Consider the following 20202-nt stretch of genomic DNA (forward strand, 5'->3'; position numbering starts at 1 on the left):
AAAAGGAAGTCCATTTTCTTGGGCATATTGTGGGAGGAGGCACTCTCAAAATGGACCACAGGAAGATTGAGGCTATTCAAGCATGGGAGTTGCCCTCTAAGGTTTCAGAGTTGCGCTCCTTCTTGGGCCTTGCAAATTATTACCGACGCTTCATCAAGGGATACTCGCAGATTGTTGCGGCGCTCACAGATCTGTTAAAGAAAGACAAACTATGGCTATGGTCTGATGCCTGCCAGAAGGCTTTTGATGGGTTGAAGCATGCCCTGACAGAGGATCCAATGCTGAAGTTGCTTGATTGTCGGCAACCGTTTGAAGTGTAGACTGATGTGTCTGACTTCGCTATTGGTGGGGTGCTCTAAAAAGGACATCCTATCACATTTGAAAGCAGAAAGTTGAACGACGCTGAGCATCAATACACTGTGCATGAGTGCGAGATATTGATGGTCGTGCACTGTCTTCGCACATGGAGGCACTATATTTTGGGGTCGCAGTTCATTGTGCGCACTGACAACGTTGTGACAAGCTACTTTCAGACTCAGAAGAAGCTGAGTCTAAGGCAAGCGCGCTGGCAGGATTTCTTGGCAAAATTCGATATGGCCCTCGAATACAAGCCAGACAGAACCAATGTTGTGGCCGACGCCTTGAGTCGGAAGGCGAAACTCGCAACTTTGCTCGCTTGGGACAGTAGTGTAAGCCAACCAATGAGCGATCTTCTCGAACAGGTGTAAGAAGCTTCAAAAAGTGACCCGATGGATCAACAATTGATCGCATTGGTGAAGGAAGGAAATATGCGAAGATTTTTGCTAGAGGACGATTTGCTTCGTGCAGCGTGCGACCGTCTATATATTCCGCGGCAGGATACCTTGAGGTGGCGCTTGATGCACGAGTGCCACGATACTACCTGAGCGGGTCACCCAGGGCAACAAAGGACCTTAGCGTTGTTAGAACGTGCATTCTACTGGTCGTAGATGCACGATGATATAGATGCTTATGTGTGGACTTGCTTGATTTGCCAATAAGACAAGCCCATCAATCAGAGACCCGATGGACTACTAGAGCCCCTATCTGTGCCAAGTCATCCGTGGGAGTGCATAACCATGGACTTCATTGTGAGCTTGCTGAAAGCACAAGGCTGTAGTTCGATCTACGTGGTTATGGATAGGTTCTCGAAGTATGTTGTCTTCGTGCCTGTCCTTGTCACCTGCAGATACTGCAAAGTTGTTCGTGCGAAACGTAATTAAGTATTGGAGAATTTCTGAGAGCATCGTCAGCGATCGTGATGCATGTTTCACTAGCAAGTTTTGGCGAGAAGTGTTTCTTTTAATGGAGACAAACTTGTATTTCATCACAAGTTTTCACCCTTAAACTGATGGACAAACAGAGAGAATAAACGGCATGCTAGAGGAAAACTTGCGGTACTTTGTGAGTGTCAACCAAAGGGATTGGGTTGATTTACTTGATACGACTCAATTCTGCTACAAACTTCAAAAGAGTGAGTCCTCCGGCTACAATCCATTTGAAGTCGCAACCGGATAACAGCCGCAGACTCCGCACTCCCTTACTGCGTGAGGATGTGACAAAGCACCTTATGCATATCAGTTCATCAAGAACTGGTAAGATCAGACAGAGTTGGCGAAGGCATACTTAAATAACGCGACCAAGCACATGAAGAAATGGGCAGATGAGAAGCGTCATCCAGCATAATTTTGTGTTGGAGACAAAGTGTTGGCCAAGCTCTTTCCTGATCGCACAACTATCTTTCAGGGTCACCACCGAGGCCTTATTCGCAAGTATAATAGTCCCTTCACCATTATCAAATGTGTGTGAAACTTGGCATACCAGCTGGACTTGTCAGCAAACTTTCAAGTGCATCCGGTATTCTACATATGTAACCTGAAGCCATTCCACGAAGATGAAGAAGATCCTCAATGGAGCATGCCTCAACGTGCTCCGATCCCGCAACGGGCTCCCTCAACAGTCAGTGTACCAGGCAGAGAACCAGAGGTCATCCTGAATCATTCCAACAACTATCTAGGAGAAGTCAAAAAGTACTTAGTGCAGTGGAAGGGATAGCCAGAATGTGAAGCCACCTGGGAGAAGGCCAGCAACATGTTTCAGCATCGACAACTTGTAGAAGGCTACCATGAACAATTGGCGTTAAGGACATCACCAACTTAGGCGGAGGAGCATGTTCTGGACCGCCACGTTTTTCACCTTTTTGCTCTGATATATATACCTCTTTGGCACTCTAGAGTGCCCCACAAGGCCTTACGGCTTAAGAAACCCATGTATTCGGACCCTCTCTTCCCCTCTTGATGTACTTTGCTTTCAAGTATCTATGAGAAAGCTTTTTGCATCCTTGTCTCTTTACTCTCTTTGTGTTTGTGCATGCACGTACTCTTGCTTCCACTCGTGCACGTGTGCTATGCATTGCTTGTGCGCTTAAAAGGCCTGCTTTCGGTGTTTGCAAATTCCCGAAGCTACGTCGCGGGGTCCTTCACTTCTATGCCCATGACAATTTGCATCCCATTTTTTGTTTAAATCATGTAGATAAACAAATCCTTTGTCGATGAAACTGTCCCACCAAGATAACCAAATATGCCTAATTTCTTTATGTGATTTTGGCTTTAGAAAGAGAAGAGAGACAACAATGGTTGTCATAATCCATAACATGTGTGAGAAGATCAAGAGCAAGTCTAGACCAAGGGGTTTGGCGTAGTGGGATGGGTTAGACCGTTTGATGGGCAGTCTAGGTTCAAATCTTATGAGCCTTACCTCCAGCATAAGCAGAAGCTTGGCGACTCCCTAGGGTCGATGGGTAATACTGACATGGACAACAACCTTTAGTACAACAGGCTGAGCCAGCATTGCTAGGTCTCTGCGCCTGTAGCAGTTTCTCTATGTAAACATAAAAAAAAATCAAGAGCCAGTCCAACTATGTATTAAAATAATTTGAACGATAGTTACGATACAGAGAAGATCAAGAGCACGCATCTTGAAGGCATATTCCTATTTCAATGTCCAACTTTGTATTAAAGACAGAGAAAAGAAAGAAAAAGACAAAATAGTAAGAAAAAAGTGAAAGGGATGAGTGGCAACCAGCTGAGCCGTGCATTAATGACTCACTAATGACTGCCACTAATAATCCATTTTGTGTCAAGCGGCTCTATCCGTCTTAATCAAATAACAACACACATATATATATTTTTGCTGCACCCCCGCACCCAAGGTTTTTGAAAGTGCCGCACCCCCGCACCCGTACCCATGTAACATAGGCCCTAACTTAAGCCATGACAGAAATAGTGAGGGAAGGGCTTCACAAAGTTGCACAAGAGCCTTTATCAGATACGCTTCCTCTGAGGGGGTTTCCATTCGCTTTGAGTTGAATGAAAAGAGGTTTAAGAATAAGCCAATATTGAAGGCATGGAGAGAGTTGCCCTCTCTCCACGTCTATAAAAGGGGCCCTTTGTGTCCTTCAGCGTGAAAAATGGCTCAATGCCTAAAATCCCCTGAAATGAATATTTCAGGCTGGAAAAAACATTAGCCATTTTATTCACGCCGCGAAAAATGTGAGATTTTTAATATATGAGAATTTTTTTTAAATATCGTGTTTAAAACGCGAAAATTTTGGCGCATTTTTCTCATGTTTTTTTCAAGAGAAAATGAAAATTTGTCAAGATTTGTGACTATGATCCAAACCAAGGTACTAATACCTTAAAGAATTTAATCACTCACTCGATAGGACACCCAAGTTCAAAATAAGTCTCGACCAAACAATCATTAGTTATTTAGTCATGCACAACACAAAGGAATAAGAACAGCAGTATAGCACACTTAAACTCAAATGAACAATGCCTTTTGGATTGATAAATATAAGACACTTGCAACTGCAAAAAAGGTTCATTATAACTAAAGATGACTGTGACTGAAAAACAATCATAGTAATCATACTTGCACAATTTGTAGCATCATTTGTAGTTGCAGCTTCATTAGCATTACTTTGAGTTGTGGCTTCATCAGCACCCTCTGCTACCAAAAAATCAATGGCAGCATCAACATTTCCATGCACTTCCTGCAAAACCTGAATTGGGACACCAAGTATCTCAGTTAAAGTGAAGATTTATATGCTTTCTGTTCAGATAATGCAATGCCGATTAGTGCATTGAAAATCAAAATGAAGAAATCTTCTCAAGATTCCAAATCAAGCCTTCAACAAAGCTGAAAACAATAGTTTGAGGTCCATGATCTATGGCTACCTATAAAATGGAGGAAAACCTATACCTGTTCCACTCGTTTGAGATCTTTGCATCCACTACCACTCATGACAATTTTGATTGCTGATGGATCAACAGCTGACCTTCGGCTATTCAAAGATTTAGCCTTCTTGACTGAAACTTTGGCTTGACTGGAAGCAGAAAGATCAGCATCAGCCTAGCAGGAGAGTGGTAAAAGATACCAACAGTCAGTCCCATATTGAGCTTAAAGGCATGAAAGCACAAAGTTATTAACAACCCCACAAGAAAAGCACGTGCTTGATGACAGTTATGAACCTCAATGATTATTGGTTTAGCTGGCCCATCACAGGGGTCTTCTTTTAACCAAACACTATTATAATGCTCCCCATCATGATAGGATCTGTCGAGGTAACAAAAGCATTTCATTGCAAGGAAAATATCATGTATAAATAAAAGACTCACGAAGCACATTATTGGCCAAAATTTATTTAATGCAAAACATTGAAATACCCCAAATCAGAAGAAGAGTAAATTATATAAAAACTAGAATGCTCTATAACTGAAATATCTACAGGTCAAACTCAAATAAGTGACTACATCAGCAACCAAAGCTCTAAGTAGTTATGTTCTACAGTGTCTCTGTTCCAAAAGTCAAGCCTCTAAAAAACAAAGATAAACTTGATAAGGCTGTGAATGATCATTCCAAAGGTCAAACTCCTCAGAGCTAGTAGAGCAATACTCTTACTCAGCTACTGCTTATATGGTATTCGACTTGTTTTCAGCAGGTAGATACATACCTAACATCTTCGAAGGTACAAAAACAAGTCAGGTTAATTTTACCATAAGCAGCTATCTAGATTTCAAGGGTTGTTCATTGCATGTTGCAAAGTTGCCATGACCCAAAAACTATGATGGAGTGTAGGGACATTTGAACAAAACCACAAAATCATATGCTTGGAACAATTGAGGACCACAAGTCGTACCCATGGTAGAGAATCCAATAACTATAGTCCAAATGGCCTGCATTGCTTGCTTGAAATAGAAAACCAAAATGAGTGTTGCAATTATATAACAAAAATGGCTAATAACATAAAGCCATACGAGATGACTACACTTTTCAGAACCTGTTACGAGTCATCACAGGCTTGATGACCTGTCAGATCAACGGGTATAAAGCATCTACTATACAAATTAAGAAAAAAAGCCAAATGACAAGGGAATGTTGATCTATGCCTGTTCATCAGTTGGTGAGTTCCCATTTCTAGATAGCGATTTTTTTTTCATTTGATTGTCTGTGCATTTGTTTGTTTGTCTTTGAAACGTTAGCAAATAATAATAATAATAATAATAATAATAATATTGGAGCAAACTACAAAGAGGGTTACAAAAGATGAGACGGTCCATGACATGAAGGACCTATGTCACATGGGTGAGGGTGCGGGGATGCGGCACTTTAAAAAAACATGGGTGCGGGGGTGCGGCAAAAAAAATGCGAACCCCGGTCGGATTCGGATCCGACCTAGATCCAAACCCGTGCTTATTTAAAGCATGCAGGTAGGGTTTCTCATTCGAGAAACCGTCCCCCACACAGAAACAGATCCGGTCATGCTGAACATGAGCGTTTTTGCTCATGCACTTGCATTTTGGATGAATGCCACGTGGTTTGTTGACTTTTTAGCTTTTTAAAATGCAAATCGGATGGCCACGCAGCATAACCTGATCTGCTTCCCCCTCCCCACGCTGCTCACTCTCTCTCCTCGCTTGCCTTCTCCCCTGCCGCAGGCTCCCGTTCGTTTTCCGGCCACCTGACGTCGGCAAGCCCCACGTCTGGCAAGTCACCCGACGCTGGTCTCCGGCCCCCTTTCAGGTGAGCTCCCTCTCACCTCTCTCTTTCCTCGGTCTTCTTTCTTCTTCTTCTTCTTCTTCTTCATCAGACGAGCCTCAATGTCGTGATTTTCATTTTTTTTTTTACATATGGTCGGGTTGACTGCACCAGGTGCTGCACCCGCGTCGTATCGCGTCGCATCGATGCGGGTGCGGCACCTGGTTAGCCGAATCCCTGTGACATAGTGAAGGACCAATAGCAACAATCTTCCGCCTCTATAATGCAAAAAATAAGTTTTTTTTAAGCATAAAAAGGATGAATTTCAGCATACAAACCAAACACTTTCAGTGTACAAATTGTTAAAATTCATCTCCATGACCTTATTGAGTCCATTACATTACTATTTTGCAACTGAAGCAATAATAATTCAGCAGGATACTCTCAATTATTCATATAGAGTTTAAAGAGGACAATAATCAAAACATGATCCAGCAGTTGTAGTTCCCAAGAAAAGAAATTGTAATTAAATATGGGAGTTACTTACAAGTGAATTATGCGAGTTCCATGGTCAGGGAAATTCTTTATGTACCAGCGAGGTGACATACTCTGCATTATAAGCATACATTACAAAAATTAGTTCAAGCAGCTTAACCAGATGTGAGAATGTTGTGAGCAAGTCCAGTTAACACAAACAAAGTTATCCTACTCAATCGAAGATTTATAATAGTAGCACTGAGTAGTAAAATGATATTGAGCAAGAACCAGATGTTCCCACTTGTGATAGAAATATATTATATACAATTGACTCTTACCACCCAAGATTTTGGTGACCTGATTCAGGACTCAAGCGTTCTATATGGGATGGCCAAAGTCCAAATCTGCTGTTGCAACTAAAGCAAATTCAATTAGCATCATCTTTGGCTTGCACCAAGTGACCAATGAGTTCCCTAACACAACCCACCTCTCCTTATATTATAAATCATTTGCAATAAGTGATATAAACCTATGCAAGCAAACCTAGGCAAGACATGAGAACTAGACTTGAGTAGAATGAGCAGTTCCCTGATCTTAATCCTCTGCCGAGGGAGGTTTGTACCTCATGCCTCAGAATGAGAGTAGGTGATGCGTCAGAGGGGTGCCCACTGCCCACTATGGAGCCCTTAAGCTTTAATTAAACCAGTGGTAGGACATCAAAAACTCTAGTTACGCACATTGTGTCATATTCATCTGGGGGCCAAAATTGATTTTCATATTCAAAAGTACGTGGTAAATGTGTGTGCACGTATGTGAAATCTATGCATTATCTTCAATTATCTCTTAAAACCTACATAATGAAAACAAGCTTTTGTTTACAAATATTTCAAGTGCTGTTCAGGGGTAAATGATATCATATGCTCAATCAGAATATATACCGGTAAGGTATACTAAGGATACTATATTTGCTTAATGATTTATACTCTTCAAAAATATCAACAATCATGGTATTGAAACTTTACATTTTGTGCTTAGTAGGGTTAAAGGAATAACGGAAAAAAGAAATTTCACTCACTCGATGTAGAGAGGGTGGTGTATGTTCCCCCCGGATGATTCACTGAATCCCATATCTGTGTTTCGGGGCTTTGAATGAGCACCACGTATACAAGCACATGGGGCTCGTATTCCCGTGTATGTTGACATAACTTTGCATCGGACTCTGGTGTTGTTGCAAAGACTTAAGTACCCTTTCTTGCTATTCTTCTCATAAAGTGATGGTTTGAGAAAATGACAAAAATGTCCTTAATTCAAAAAAGAAAAAACAAACAGTTCGAAAAAAGCACAAACATGTTCTCCATCCAGAAAGTCGAGGATGATGTTGACTCTTCAAAGTCATCTTCTTCTTTCTCCGTTCAAAAAAAGGACAAACATGTCCTCCGTCCAGAAAGTCGAGGATGATGTTGACTCTTCAAAGTCTTCTTCTTCTTTCTCCGTTCAAAAAAAGGACAAACATGTCCTCCATCCAGAAAGTTGAGGATGACGTTGACTCTTCAAAGTCTTCTTCTTCTTTCTCCGTTAAGCACTGTAAAACTCGCTCTCTCTCTCTAGAGAAAAAATCAAGGGAGGCAAATAGTTCTCCCTGGAGAAGGCCATGAACATCAACCCTCTCACTCTCTCTCCCTTCTCTCTCTACTTTTGTGCACATCCAACAGACGATCCTACATTGCTCCATCAAACACTGACTGATCTGCATACTGACTGTAGCATCGTTCAACTTGAAGAGTTGTGGAGTCTGATTCATAGTTTTTACCCTTACAGAAGGGGGGTCTGAGGGCTCCTCCCAGCGTGGGTAGCATCATTCAACTTGATGAGTTGTGGAGCCTGATTTAGAGTTTTTGCCCTTACAGGAGGGGGGTCCAGGGGCTCCCCCCGTCTTGGATCTCGCTGCGCAGTCAACAGGCGAGGATCCAGGGGGGGCCGCCCCTAGTGGGGGGCTCGGGGGGCAGCGCCCTCCGGACCAAATTTTTTTGGGGGCTTCCAACAACGAGTTGTAGTGTTATCGGGCTTTCCTACAGCGATTTGTAGTATTTTAGGGTCTTCCGCAAATCGCTATAGCGATTTGTAGTATCTTCCGCAAATCGCTATAGCGATTTGTAGTGTCTTTAGCAAATCACTATAGCGATTTGCAGTGTCTTCCGCAAATCGCTATAGCGATTTGTAGTGTCTTCCGCAAATCGCTATAGCAATTTGTAGTGTCTTCCGCAAATCGCTATAGCAATTTGTAGTATCTTCCGGGCTTTTCTATAGTGATTTGTAATATCTTCCGCAAATCGCTATAGCGATTTGTAGTGTTATTCAGTAAGCAAATCGCTGTAAATCGTTACCCGAATTAGGACCAACTTGTCAGGGCCATATCTTCCTAACCGAAGGTCATATTCCAAATCCGTAAAGAGTGGTGTCTTTGTTATTGAGTCTAGTTTATTTTTGTAAATTTTCAGCGATTTCTATTGACATTTCATTCTCCATTTTAACTAAAAACCAGACCCCTATTATTCTGTGTTATTTGAGTTGCACAACACGATTCTCACTTGACATCCACATCTTGATTCTGGCATGCTCCTTGTTGGATTTTTCATTGATTTCTTTCAACCTTGCTTGGAACAAAAATATGTCTTTCTCACAACGATACCATGTGCATTTTTTGACCATAACACCCAGAACTCGTGTCGGGGGGAGCCCCCAGACCCCCCTCATGTAAGGGCAAAAACTCTAAATCAGGCTCCACAACTCATCAAGTTGAACGATGCTACCCACGCTGGGAGGAGCCCCCAAACCCACCTCCTATAAGGGCAAAAACTCTAAATCAAGCTCCACAATGAATCAAGTTGAACGATGCTATCCACGCTGGGAGAAGCCCCCAAACCCTCCTCCTATAAGGGCAAAAACTTTGAATCAGACTCCACAACTCATCAAGTTGAATGATGCTACCCACGCTGGGAGGAGCCCTCGGACCCCCTTTTTGTAAGGGTAGAAACTCTGAATCAGACTCCACAACTCTTCAAGTTGAATAATGCTACCCACGCTGGGAGGAGCCCTCAGACCCCCCTTTCTGTAAGGGTAAAAACTCTGAATCAGACTCCACAACTCTTCAAGTTGAATGATGCTACCCACGTTGGAAGGAACCCCCAGACCTTTCTCCTGTAAGGGTAAAAACTCTGAATCAGGATCTACAACTCATTTAGTTGAATAATGCTACCCACGCTAGGAGGATCCCCCAAACCCTCCTCCTGTAAGGGTAAAAACTCTGAATCAGGCTCCAAAACAGTCAATGTGTAGGTCAGTCGGTGCTTGATGGAGCAATGTAGGATCTTCTGCTGGATGTGCACAAAAGCAGAAAGAGAAGGGAGAGAGAGAGTGAGTGAGAGAGTTGATGTTCATGGCCTCCTCCAGAGGAGATTTCTTTCTCGGATAATCCTGCAGTGCAGGGACTGGGTCTTAAATAATCATCTTCGGGGCACTTAAGTCTTTACAACCACTCCTTTTCAAGAATCGTCATTCTTTTTTACACCAATGGAGGAGAGGGTACTTAAGTCTTTGCAATCGCATTAAACTCCAACGCTAATTAATGTTGACAAACATGGGGATACGAGATGCACATGCTTACATACGTGGTGCTCTTTGGGACCCCCGAACATGAGATGTAGCTAACTGCCCTGTTCGGGGGGGGGGGGGGGGGGAACATATAACCTGCTTCGCTCGATGTATGCAAATATTGCTATGACAAACGAGAGAAGCCGCTTGGATTTCCGTATGACCTGCCCATGTACCATCCTTTTTCCATTGACTGACAATATTCACCAAATGGTACATCATCCTCAATAAAAGGCACAAATTCCTTGTGATGCTTCTGTCAAGTAACAAACCCGCCATTACAAATACTCAGATAAGGGTTATTTATTTATTCAAGATGTAGGTCCGTACAGTAAATTGTTTATGAAAATCCAATTATCATCAATAATGAACAACATAAGCCAACAAATTGGGCCATCACGGTTTGTGATGATCAAATAAGAAAGGATGGGCTAAATCAAATAAGAAAATATCAAAAAAACATAAAGGATTTCTTTACGAGTAAAAAAGTAGAGGAACGACGAGCGATAAAACCATGATTATGGTTAAATAACATGAAAAAAGGATCTAATAAAAAATTTATCCTAAATAAGAATATACAGAAAACCACAGTTACCAGGAAACGAAATGGATATGAGAAGCATTGTGTGAAGCGGAAGCGGGGAAGCGAGTGCTAAAAAGGTTGTAAGAAGCGGGAAGCGGTTGAAGCGATTATTCAAGCACATGAAAAGTTAAAAGGAAACACATATAAAGCAATATGAAGTGCCGGCAAAAGCAAATAAAAAATGACACGTGATGATTAGCGGCGACCCATTTTTGTCGCAACACACGTGACGATTAGCGACGGATAGGGCAACATATGGTTTTCTGTCGCTACTTAGTGATGATGTTAGCGACGGAAATCATCCGTCGCTAACTAGTCATGTAAATTTATGATGGAGTGGCGACAGAATTAAGCCATCACCAAATCTGTTGCTAATTTTTTGCGTAAATCCCTAATCAGAGCTTGTTTTCCTCTTTCCTGTTTCGTCTCTCCTACCTGGCCGACGCAACCCTCCACCGCCCGACGCCATCCTCCGCTGCCCAACGCACTCCCCAGCCTGTTGGCCGCCGCCTGTCACTCCCTGGTCCGCCACCCGGCTCGTCGCCCCCCGGTCTGCCGCTCGTCGCCCCCGTTTCGCCAGACCCGTCGCCCCCTGGTCTGCCGCTCGTCGCCCCCCGTTCCGCCCGGCCCGTCTTCCCCCGTTCCGCCGCCTGACGCACTCCCCGGCCACCGCCTGTCGCTCCCCGGTCCACCGCCCGGCCCGTCGCCCCCCGGTCTGCCGCCCACCGCAAGTAAATCCTAGTTTTTTTTTTACCTGCGGCAGGGGGGGCGCCTTCTCTGCGTTTTGTTTTTTTCGGCAGAGGGTCGACCCTCTGCCTAGTTTATTTTTATCGACATGGGGGGTTGACCCCTTGTCTGCGTTTTGTTTTTTCCGGCAGGGGGTCGACCCCCCTGCCTCGTTGTTTTATTCAGCCAGGGGGTCGCCCCCTGCTTTTCCGGCAGGTGGTCGCCCTCCTGGCACTCATTTTTTTTTCTGGTAGGGGTTCGACCTCCATGCCTCGTTGCCACTTTTTTTTTCGGCAGGGGGGCGACCCCTCCATGGTTTTTCTTTTTCCTGGTAGGGAGTCGCCCCTGTGCCTCATTTTTTTATTCGGGCAGGGGGTCGCCCCATGCCTCTTTTTTTCTAGCAGGGAGGACGACCCCTGCCTCGTTTGTTTTTTTCGGCTGGGGTCGCCCCCATGCCTCATTTTTTTATTCGGGCAGGGGGTCGCCCCCATGCCTTATTTTTTTATTCGGGTAGGGGGTTGCCCCCCTGTCATTTTTTTATTCGGGCAGGGGGTCGCCCCCTGTCATTTTTTTATTCGGGCAGGGAGTGACTTCATTTTAACACAGTGTCTCTTGCAAATTTCTCAACGGAACTGGCTTGTGCCCCGCCACCCGTATTAACTAAGTGAAAAAAATATTGCAAATAGGGTAAATACCCATGGTGAGTAAGTGATGCAAGCGCATCACATGTTATTTAATTTATTGGATGCAACATTTTACTGTTCACACACTCAATTAGTTGATGATATCTAGGACTGCTTTGTTGGAGTTTGGAGATCATGTTGTGCATGAATTTAATGTATGAGAATAGAAGTGTTCTTATTTTTGGAGTACGGATTTCATGCTAGGCATGGTAGTAGTTAGCGGAATATTGAAGTGTGTTTGCTGCAGGTACATGTTTGATATTTTTTTATATGAATATTTTCAATGTATTGCAATGTTTGATATGATTGTATCTATGCTTGCATGTAGTTACTTTCAATTTGATTATGACTTACATGTGAAATTATATAATGAAAGCATGTTTCAAATGAATGTATCATATTATGAATAGTTTACATAAGAAAATATTAAGTTATCAATGCATGCATCATAATTCTTGTGATTGTATGACATTATATATTGCATGATAAATTTGATATTTCTTTATCATAGCATTCTGATTGTTCTATTTTAACTGGTTAGAATACTATTCGTAACATCATACGATAAAATGACTACAAACCGTGAATGGATGTATCGTAGGATAGTTGACAATGAGTTATCGTATGAATATATGGATGATGTTGAAAGTTTTATTGAATTTGCAATGACAAGTGTCAGTACAGTGAATTTGACAGATCAGATTAGGTGTCCTTGCAAGATTTGTAAGAATAATCGATTTGTAGAATCTCATGGCGTTAGACATCACTTATACAGGAAGGGTTTTGTGAGTGATTATCAAAATTAGACGTTTCATGAAGAAGAATTTAGAAACAATTTTGATGCGTGGGTGACTGTGGTGCACGATAATCCATATATGGATTTGATATTTGATGCCACAGGAACAGGACTCGGTTCTGCTATGGGTCCTAGTGATGTAAGAACTGCAGTAGATGAAAAATCATCAAACGATGCTGCAAGTAGATTTTATGATTTACTTAGAGATGCTAATGAACCACTTTGGAACAGTTGCGAGAGTCACACTATCTTGTCTGCAGTTCTTCAACTAATGAATTTGAAGTCCGAGTATAATTTAAGTCAATCATGTTTTGACCGTTTGTGCATGATTGTGAAGAGTATGTTGCCCAAATATGAGAAATTGCCACAAAATTTCTATCGTGCGAAAGTTATGGTCAACGCTCTAGGTATGGGGTATAAAAAGATAGATGCTTGTCCAAATCACTGCATGTTGTATTTCAAGGATCAGGAAAACAACATATCATACCCGTCATGTGGGCATTCTCGGTTCAAGCCAAAGACAAGAGGCAATGGTAGCACAAGATCAAAAGAAGTTTCATACAAGTTGCTCTGCTACTTTCCTATCACTCTTAGATTGCAACAATTATATATGTCTTCAAGGACAACTAAACACATGAGATGGCATACAAATAAAGTTCGACATGATGAAGACAAGATCACGTATCCTATTGACATCGAAGCTTGAAAGCACTTTGATCGTACTCATCAGAACTTCGCAATGGAAGTGAGAAATGTTAGACTCGGTCTATGTACAGATGAATTTAATCTATTTGGGGGTAGATCAACTTCATACTCATGCTGGCCATTATTTGTAACTCCATACAACCTTCCACCAAGCTTGTGTATGAAGCGTCCAAATATTTTCTTGTCTCTATTGATCCCTGGTCTGACCTCACCTGGCCAAAATCTTGATGTATATTTAAGGTCATTGATTATTGAACTAAAAGTACTATGGGATGATGGTGTTACCATGTATGATGCCCACAAAAATTAAAATTTCAATATGAAGGTCGTTGTTTTATGGACAATCAGTGACTTCCCTGCATATAGTATGTTATCTGGTTGGAGCACACATGGGAGGTTGGCATGTATGTACTGCATGGAGGATACAAAAAATTTTAGATTGACACATGGAAGAAAGCCTTGCTGGTTTGAGTGTTATCGCCGATTTCTACCGAGCGACCATCCGTTACGACGGCAAAGGAATATGTTTCGAGCAGGCACAACTGAAATGGAAGGTTCACCCACAAGATTGTCTGGCATAGAGATTTTAAGAAGATTATGATACTTTCCAGATGTATTAACAAATGCCCGTAGTCTGACGCCCTTCCTTAGATTTGGGAAGGATTACAATTGGACAAAGAAATCCATTTTTTGTGAACTACCATATTGGATGACCCTATTGGTACGACATAATTTGGATGTGATGCATATGGAGAAAAATGTGTTTGATAATGTGTTCAATACAGTAATGAATGTTAAAGGAAAAATAAAGGATAATCTGAAGGCCCGTATGGATTTAAAAGTAATATGTGAAAGACCAGAATTGAAACTCAAAGAGTATAATGGCAAAGTACTTAAACCAAAGGCAAGGTACATGCTTGGACCTAATCAAATAAAGCAGGTATGTCAATGGTTGAGGCAGTTGAGATTTCCAGATGAATATGTCTCTAACATTACTCAGGCTGTGAAGATTGACGATGGACAGTTATATGGGTATATCATTTAACTAATTGGATACTTGATTAGTTGAAATATGCATTCTGAGAATTTCTAACGTATTTTTTTACAAATGATGTTTCGCCTGTACATGACCCACCTACACCAGTTAATCATATAAGTCAGAAGCCAACACAGGATGCAAGGTCTTCTCTGTCTGGCACAAGAAGACTCAATCGAATAGTGCATATTGATAATCGATCGTAAGCATTTTGTTTTCACTTATTGCATATCTTATAAATATTGTATATTGATATTTACTATATACCAATTCATGTGCAGCACGATGTTCGAGCCACAAGAAGTAGTATGCGAAATTAGGAATTCACTACTTCAACATCTACCAGGATTAGTTGCTCAATGAAAAGAGTATCCAAAAGAGGTGATAGACAGATTGTTGTCCTCATTCACAGTATACAGTTGTTTGTCATAGTTGATGTGTTTCATATTTAATATTTTGTTAGAGTCATGTCTACTAACTTTCTGAAAATCTTTGTAGGCTTCGAATCGCTTCGCGAATACGGTGGAGGAACATGATGCAAGGAAGGTATAGCAGAAGCTAGATGCCAATTGATTTGCAGACATGCTGCACAATATGAAGACTACAGCAAGAAAAGCATTTGGCGGGATAAATAATCCACTGCAGTAGAAGGGCCATGGACCTCCTACTATCAGGTCAGATGTTTGGGATGTAATGTGCGACAAGTGGGTTGGGGATGTATTTTGAAACCGCTCAGCAAAGGCTGCATAAAATCTAGCAAAAATGCCCAAAGCCCATCTACACACAGGTGGATCTAGGACTTTTGGGAGCCACCAGAAGAAAATGGTAACTCATTAATATATATATTGTCAATTTTATAAGTATTGTTGCAAATCTGTTAACTAAATCTTTTATCATTTCACTTTGCAGAAAGCAGAAAAAGGAGGCATTGTGTCATACAAAGATGTGTTTGTTGAAACACATAAACGTAAGACCACGAGAGAGTTCGTATCAGAGAAGGCGAGAGCGACAACGATATGTATTTATTTTATTAATAAATATTATAATAGATAAGTTACTATGAATTAAGTTATCATAAACATTTTAATTCTTAATTATTAATTCATATTCTAATCACTACATTGTAGGAGTCATACGAGCAACAAATGGTACAGTGATATGGCGATGACTGCACTCAGCATCCGCCTTTTGATCTTGCAGCATGGGTGACTTCAACCGGTGTACCAAAAAAGGGTCGTGTGTTCGGGTTTGGGAGTAACATGAACACCACACCAGTCGTTGCCTCCTACAGCTCGGGCCTACAGAGTTCTCCCACCAACATCAACTCCCAACGTCCTAATGACCCTGCTATGTCTTGAAATGGTGTCTGTCAACGTCTTGAGGACAAAATGCAATACTTTTTAAATAAAGTCATTCCCAACATTGTCCGTAATGAGTTGTGCAACTTTTTTCAGGATAGAGAAACTTCATCTGCATTCAACATGAGCTCTGGTGTTCGTCAGGTATAAAGTTTTTTTACTGCCTTATAACACATATGAGCATAGTAGAATCGCATATAAAGTTTTTTTACTACTTTATAATACATATAAGCATGATAAAATCATGTATACAGTCTTTTTACAGCCTTAGAACACATATGAGTATGATAGAATCACATATAAAGTTTTTTTACTGCCTTATAACACATATAAGCATGATAGAATCACATATACAATTTTTTTACTGCCTTAGAACACATATGAGCATAATAGAAACACGTATGAAGTTTTTTTATTGTTTTATAACACATATGAGCATGGTAGAATCCCATATAAAGTTTTTTTACTGCCTTAGAACACAGACGAGCATGATAGAATCACATATAAAGTTTTTTTACTGCCTTAGAGCACATATGAGCATGATAAAAACACGTATGAAGTTTTTTTACTGCCTTATAACACATATGAGCACGATAGAATCACATATAAATTTTTTTGTACTGCTTTATAACATATATGAGCATGGTAGAATCATGTATAAAGTTTTTTTACAGCATTAGAACACATATGAGCATTATAGAATCACATATAAAGTTTTTTTACTGCCTTATAACACATATAAGCATGATAGAATCACATATACAATTTTTTTACTGCCTTAGAGCACATGTGAGCATAGTAGAATCACATATATAATTTTTTGACTACCTTAGAGCACATATAAGCATGGTAGAATCACATATATAGTTTTTTTACTGCCTTAGAACATACATGAGCATGATAGAATCACATATAAAGTTTTTTTGCTGCCTTAGAACACATATAAGCATGGTAGAATCGCATATACAGCTTTTGACTGTCTTAGAGCACATATGAGCATGATAGAATCACATATACAGTTTTTTTACTGCCTTTGAACACATATAAGCACGATAGAATGATAGAATCATGTATAAAGTTTTTTTATTGCCTTAGAACACATATGAGCATGATAGAATCACATATAGAGTATAATTTATTTCAGTATATTTTGTTTATCACTACTGACATTTCTTTTCTCGTGTAGGTTGCTGACGATAATCAACGTAGTGGAGTTGAAGGGACAGACCAAGTCACTGAACAAGAGGATGCACAAAATCTTGGCGATGATTAGATTTATGTGTTGAATTTGTTCTACCTTCTTTTTGTTTAAAAACTGTAAATGTTGAATTGTAAATAATTAAAACTTGCGAATTTTATAGTGGATCGATTAATTGTTTCAGTTTCCTTTTATATGTATTTTGATGTGTACTTTGTTTTTTATTCACAGAAAATATAAATTGTACAAGAAGTATAAATTGTATCACGAGAATTTTTTTATCGATATTTAATTTTCAAATATTTTTTAAATTTTTTTTTCTTTTTTTGTGATGGATTAACGACTGATATATCCGCCGCTACAAGCATTGAATTTAGTGACGAATTAGCAACGACTATAAATCCATCGCAAAACTAGACCTCCGCAGAGTAACGATGACCTTGCGATGGATTTTGGCATTCGTTAATCCATCACAAGTTAGCGACAGAACATGCGACAGATATATTCCGTCGCTAATTAGCGTCAAAAAATTTATGATAGAAGCTATCTGTCGCGAATCCGATGCTAATCCATGGCTAAACTGTTTAGCTACCGATTAGTGACGGATTTAGGTCGTCGCTAATCCACAGATTTCTTGTAGTGTAAGCCGATCCACTTGTTCCCTCCAATTCCCCTCTAGTCGATCCTAGTTCCTCCATATTTCTCTTCCATCAATCCACTACCACTGCCGCAGGGACAAAACAGCCCCCATGGCAGGCATCCTGCATTTGATATACGCATGACAGCACACCATTGCACCCCTAGGGGTGCAACTGGTGTGTTATGGATGAACGCCATCCGGATTGTCCAAGCAGCGCTTGTCCAGCCAATCAAATGCACCCTTATGGACATGGTTGAGTTCTCACCTAACCCATCCTCTGATTTGTGAGGCAATAACTAGCTTCATCATGTGCCCCCCATGCCACAATCAGGTTGAGGGTGCAACAAAGATTGCCTAATGGCATTCCCCAAGGATTCATATTGCTAAGCACATTATTTTCATAAAATGGATGTATATGTACAAGTTTTTCTTATCATAATCAAACTCTCATTACAAGAACATTAAAGTAAATAAACTACCCCAGATGGTACAACTTCCCATACAAACATAGATATAATGTGGAATTGAAAAAGCAACATAGATATATCATATAGAAGAGCAACTTCAATGGATCAAGAATGCAAAGTAGATCATAAAACTATGAGATGAAATATAAGCCCTTTAATTTTGTTCCTATGGAACAAAAGATACACACTTATTCCATTGGAACAAAAAAAATGAATGTATACTATGATATACTCAACCACCATGCAACCGTATTTTGCATGTTCTTCCTCATTGCCTTCTAACTGATCTGCAATATCGTTGTAGATGATAAGAACAAGAAGAACAAATAGATAACTCAGTTCAAACTCGGGTAGCCACATTACATGCAATTTGCAACGAAATGACTCTAAGAAACATCATGAAGCACGAAAACAAAGTTAGATTCTGACCGAAAGAAACAATTCCCATCTACAACCAATTGAACAATTTTCAACCCAAGCGCATCTAACTGACTACTAAACTGAGCAATGTTATCTGGCTTCCCATTTTTCTTGCCCTGTACACAAAGAATAAGTGAATACAGCAGAAACAGGAAAGGTGCATTAATCATTCGAAATACAAAAACAATCTACGGGTAACAAAAATATGTTATCACCACCAACTTTGTGGAATTCTCCAACCCTTAATTTCGTTATTGGGTAAGTAAAAATCTTTCTAATCAAGCAAATCATACAACACAGGTGCATCTTTTATGCCTTATTTAGCAACGAACAAGATTCAAAATCACGAAACTTGGATACTAAGCTATCTTTAAGGAAAACAAAATTAATATATATCAAAAAATCATGATCGATTACAGGAATATGTTGGATATAGCGGATCTGGGTTCAACCCATTTGGGTGACCCAGTTTGACACCATTAGTGGGCCACATAATGGGAGATAGTGGGTGGGAGTTGCCGCTTTCTCCATTATATAAGGAGGTTGGCTGCTATGAAGATGATGAAAGATTCATGGCAATAGCCTACCCCAATTCCACATTTGTGTTTACGTGGTATAGGGTCCTGCTCACCTTCGACCTAAGGCATGGGCTCATCATGGGTGTCAACCTGATGAGGAGAACGTCGATCACCCGCATGCACACTCTGTGTCATCAGCAAATACACTTGCAGGTACACTTTCTATGTATGTTGATGCAGGAAATGCCAACATTGGGTTATGGGCCCAACACGCTTCTTCTGTGCATGGGTGCATGAGGCCTGCTGGCGTTTACTGTGACTATCGTCGTTGGGCGAGGTAAGTCGCAGGTTGACAACACTTGTCGCTGTGGGCTGTAACAGATTGAGCCTGTCATCATAGGGCGACGCGGCTCATCTGTATTCAGTAATACTGTCGCCTGAACTTCGGCGATTGTTGCCATGGGGCGACAATGTTTCTGAGCAGACTGTTGCCATGGGGCAACAGCCTTCACCGACGACAATGCCATCCTGAGGTGACCGCCCGTTGTCGTGGGGCGACAGTCACCAGACGATAGTGACAATCGTTGTAGGATGATTGTTTTTTCCGGCAACCGTACATTGGTGGCAGTTGCAGCCCTGATGACCCTCGTTAAAAAAAATAGATCGAGGGTTTTACCTATGGTCGTCGGGCTGTAGGGGGTTTTTCTAGCATCGGGTTTTGCCTCAAGATGTAATTGGGGTTGTCACCTACAACATCGCCGTAGACGTCACTGGGGAGGGGGGGGGAGGGGGTTTTTGCTAGATTGTCAATGTTCGTCTGGCGATGCATGGAATCTGGGGATTAAAACCCCCCTTTCTTTGCTCCTTCAGCCGTGGGGCTGTAGTGG

The 20202-nt window shown here is 41.0% G+C and overlaps 1 pseudogene; it reads right to left on the reverse strand.

Annotated features, from left to right (window-relative positions):
• Nucleotides 1-1061: 1061 nt before the first annotated feature.
• Nucleotides 1062-19842, reverse strand: LOC149835049 (OVARIAN TUMOR DOMAIN-containing deubiquitinating enzyme 7-like; annotated as a pseudogene).
• Nucleotides 19843-20202: the final 360 nt, after the last annotated feature.

The sequence above is a fragment of the Nuphar pumila genome, chromosome 6 (genome assembly GCF_984573655.1).
Source record: "Nuphar pumila chromosome 6, dmNupPumi1.hap1.1, whole genome shotgun sequence".
Lineage (NCBI taxonomy): Eukaryota > Viridiplantae > Streptophyta > Magnoliopsida > Nymphaeales > Nymphaeaceae > Nuphar > Nuphar pumila.